This window comes from Peromyscus leucopus, chromosome 15 (assembly GCF_004664715.2).
Source record: "Peromyscus leucopus breed LL Stock chromosome 15, UCI_PerLeu_2.1, whole genome shotgun sequence".
In the NCBI taxonomy this organism is placed as follows: Eukaryota; Metazoa; Chordata; class Mammalia; order Rodentia; family Cricetidae; genus Peromyscus; species Peromyscus leucopus.
Window position 1 is genome coordinate 34,163,188 of NC_051076.1, and position 4,887 is coordinate 34,168,074.

Consider the following 4,887-nt stretch of genomic DNA (forward strand, 5'->3'; position numbering starts at 1 on the left):
GCTGACATGTGGCTTCCAGATGTGGGCGAACTGGATCCAACTGCAGTGTGTCATTGCTCAAGCAAAAGCTTTTCCGCACTGAGAAATTGGCCCTGCCTTCGTCCAGCTTGTTTTAAGGTGGAATTCTAGGAATATGCTAGGAACATGTAAATCAAGGAAACTCTCCAGAGAATCACTTCACGGAGAGGATCCGGGCCAGCTGCTCCAGCCTTCTGAGAAACACCTAAGAAAGACCTCTCGGCCAGTGGATCCTTCATCTCCCTACATCCCATCCCTCTGCCCCACTGCCCTCCCCACTAGCAAACCCTGTATCCAATCTCCAGCTTAGCCTTCTAGAATCACACAAATATCGAGGCAGTGATTTCAAATATAAGTCAATCAAAACGGTAAGTTAAAGGGATGCAGCCATGTAGATTCCCACAAACCTAGTTGCCTGTTTCCTTCATGTTTTTCGATGAACATCTTTGAATTTGGGGTAGAAGCGGTTGTATCAGTTTTCAAGTCTATCAGTAGAAGCCCTAACTTGCCAGCAGAAGTCAGAGAGCAGCTGGACATTGTCTCTGTACTTAAGCATCTGCCTGAGCTGCTGGAATCGATCCCTTCAGCTCTAGAATCTGTGCACTGCTCTTCAATACTTAACATAATGGGTTAAATTCAAGTAACATAATACATAATGGGTTAAATTCTAATGAATCTTCCTTTTTACCTGTTGGTACTTTTTACTTTATGTTGACTTTTCGTTGATGTATAGTGTATAAAACAAAGGTCAGCTTTTCAACCGTGTAGTGCACAGTCCCGAAGTCAGCACTGAAATCAAGCTATAGACAGACGGGATGACAGAGCATCTCCTTATAGCCCTCTGCATCCACATCTTTCCCAATACCTAATTCTGGTACCCAACAATCTGTTTTCTTTCTCTAGTTTTACCTGTTCGAGATTGACAAATAAATGGAGTTATACTGTGGTCGCTCTTTCCGTTACCCCTGCTTTTGAGACTCACCTGCACGGTGTCAGTAGTTCACCCCCTTTTATTGCTGAGAAGGATTCCACAGTATGCATGTCCCGTACTAATGTACTATCCGAAGCATGGATGGGTTATTTCAAGTATGTAAAAGTTGCGTATAATTATGTATAAGTACTTATGAATAAAGTTTCTATGAAGGCACAGAGGCTTTTATATAAACAGTTTCTTCACTTCACTTTTGTAAATACTTAGGACTGGGATTTCCAGATCATTGTTAGGTTAGAATATGTTTAACTTTAAAAGAAGCTTCCTGGTATTACTATTGTACCACCCTACCAGAAAATGACCCTTTCTTTTTAAATTGTGGTCATTATAATAGGTGTATAGAGACAGTTTCATGTGTATATTTTTATTTTCTGGCTAATGATTTTGAAAATTTTTGTTTCACTTGTTATTGGTATGGCACATGTTTCATGTCTTAGCTGTTCTAGTATTTTGAATCATTTGGGCATCTCTTTCTAACTTTTTATTTGCATTTACTTTTTTATTGACAATAGATAAATTATAATATATTTAGACTATGGTTTCCCCTCCCTCATCTCCTCCCAGATCCACCTCACTTCCCCATCCACCCAAATCTACACCATTTCTTTCTCTCTCTCATTAGGATACAAATAAGAATCTAAAAAATAATAATAAGATAAAATTAGATAAAATAAAAACAAACCAGGATAGGACAAAATGGACAAACAGAAGAAAAAGAGCAAAAGAAAAAGCTGAAGAAACACATATAGACACAGAGACACACATGTTCACACAGAGAGAGAAATCTCATTTGGCTGTCTCTTAGGTGCATAGCATTTCCCGCTATTCATCATAGCTTTTCTTGAAGTTTCTTCAAATCACAGTTATTGACCAATGATGTCTGAAAACCACACAAAGCTTTTTAAAACATAGTTCTGTCTTAGACATGATGGATTGTAACCTTGCAGGGAACCCAGGTGTCTGCTGTGGGATGTCTTTGTATATGCTGTGAATATAGGTTGCTCTCATTGGTTGATAAATAAAGCTGTTTGGCCAATGTTGAGGCAGAATAAGGTTAGGTGGTACATTCAAACTGAAGATGGAGATGAAGAAGGGTGAAAGGAGGCAGAAGCTGTGAGCCACTACCAGGAGAAGCAAGATGTGAGAGAACAGGTAATGCCATGAAGCCACGTGGCAAAACACAGATGAATAGAAATGGATTGAATTAAGTTACAAGAGCTAGTTAATAATAAGCCTGAGCCATAGGCCATACAGTCTGTAATTAAGGTAAGCCTTTGTGTGTTTACTTGGGACCGAGCAGCTGAGAGACCAGACAGGACACAGGAAAACTTCCAGCTACATTTGGCACCCAATAAATCCACAATCCTGGGATTAAGAGTCCCATGCTCTATTGACTGAGCTAGCTGGGTGTGGTCTTGGGGCTACCCTTAAGACCTGAAGGTGCACATACACCTGGGTCTGTTCTCTCTTGTGGACTTGGTTGGTGATGGTGGAGACTGACTCAGGCAACAGAAGCAGTGTCGGACAGATCACCAGCCTTCTAGGACCCTATGATGGATTTGTCTATCCTGTTTAGTGAACTGTTCTCCCAAAAATAATTTCTAAATAAATAGTTCCTTTATCAATAATTTCCTGCAATACGTGCCTACACTGAAAAACAAGTTTTCCAAATGGTTTGTGCTTATACTATTTTTTCAATTATTTTTTGAGAATTTCATACATGAATACTGATTTACGTTATTTCTACCCTCCCCCCCACACACACAACTCCCTTTCAAACTCATGACCTCTTCTTTCACTATTGTTACAGCTTGCTGAGTCCATTTACTGTCCTCCATGTGGTTAGAACTGACGACTTGGGGTTGGATAACCTCTGGGGCTATCTCATCTTGGAGAAGAATGATTCTCCTCTCAGCAGACATTCGTTGCCTGTAGGTCTTCATCGAGGGGAGAGGAACTTATGAGACGTCCCTTGTTCACGCTGGCATGTTAACCGGTGTTACCATGGTGCAAGTCTTGTCTAGGTGACCAGGTTGTTGAGATGTCATGGGTGCATTTTCCCCATCAGATACAGAAATCACTCTCTCACAGCAGATGTCCTGGTGTTCTGGTTCCTGTAATCTCTTCATGTCCTCTTCTATGATGTTCCCTGAGCCTTAAGTGTAGGGGTTGTGCTGTAGACATGGCCAGTGGTTCTCTGCACCTTGTCCAGTTGTGGATTTTTGTAATGGTCTGTCTGCTTCGTTAGGGGTATGTGTGTGAGAGAGAGCTATGCTTAACAACTACTTTTCAAAAGAGATGTACTCAAAATATGTCATACTATGAATCTCACTCTGGTTCTATCTATAGAACATTTACCAGATGACATTCATGCTGGACTGAAGAGAAGGCAACCTTAAAGGAGAAAGAAAGGCATGCATGAGAATAAACACACACACACACACACACACACACACACACACACACACACACACAGTATACTAAGTATTAAATTGCTCTCAGTCATGGTCACTGAATAAAGGGGAAGGAGTGGGTATGTCAACCTTGATTTTACCCTCATCTCCATTTTCTTTACACTTCTGTATGTAACTAATTGGCCAGTGCTGGCAACTGGAGTCACCCCAGCTTAGACTGACCTCTCTGACTTCAAATGCACTGTCAGAGTTGTCCTAAGTCCTGTCAGCCCTTAAGAATCACCCGAGGAGATTTTGAAAATTGCTGTGGTTTGAGTCATTCTTCGACCAACTGGGTCAGAAGCTCATGAGCAAGACCCAGTGGACACTGCCCTTTAATACCTCCCCATGATTCTCCTGTGCAGCCAGGCTTGAGGAGCCTTTGCAAGCTGCTTTCCTACTCCAATTTCTCATTTTGATGCGTGTGAGCAGTGCCCTGCATTGTCCTTAGAGAGCTCAGAGACAGTACAAATCACTGTACACACTCTTCCTCCTCGTCCAACATTTGTTTTTCAACAGTTTCCAGGCTGTATTTGCCTCCCAGACCCCAACTCTGCAGAACTTCCTGAAATATGCAAATGCCAGCATCTTTATCCTTCTCTCCCCTATGGGTATAGATTCCCATGCGATGTCTCTGGAGATTCTAGAAACTTCTGAGGTGTCTGAAGGAGTTGTAAAATGCCTCTCAGAGGACGGTTTCCAAGAACAGACAGGCATTCAGAACTTAAGTTCAGTGCATTGGGGATTTGCCATGTATTTTCAGGTGGGTTATTATATATTTTCTTCATAACTTCATGATCTATACTGAGGGACCATTACTAGGTCTGTTTTTTCACATATGATGAAACTATAGTCTAAGAATTTCTTGACCCCAATTCTTACAGCTAGAAATATATGGCTTAGGTCTTCTAAATTCTATTCTTCAATCCTTCCTATCACTTTATAAAAACTGCAGTCGTTTTTTTAAAATCAGCAGTTGAAATTTGTAATCATTTTGTCATCAACATACATAACTAATCTAAACTATGGATTTCTGTGTTTTTTGCAAAGTATGTCCACAGGCCTCTGGGACTAAATATTAGATCTGATTGTGATTCCAGGACCAACAGCATTTATCACCAGGGAGCTTGTTAAGGATGGAGACTTTCTGGCCTCACTCAATCCCACTGCCTCAGATACTCTACAAGTAGAATGTAGCAAAGTGTATTTTAAGAAGCTCCCCAGAAGGTCTGATGCATGTTGAAGTGACAGTCTCTTACCATACCCACATTCCAGGATCCACACTGTCTGGGAGAATACAACAGCACAGAAGCCCACCTGATCCAGCTTGGTCATCGTGACTCCAGAGCTCAGGCTTACTACTCACCATTGGACCATGTCTTAGAAGGAAACCAAAACATTTCCTCTTAGAACATTGAAGTTTAT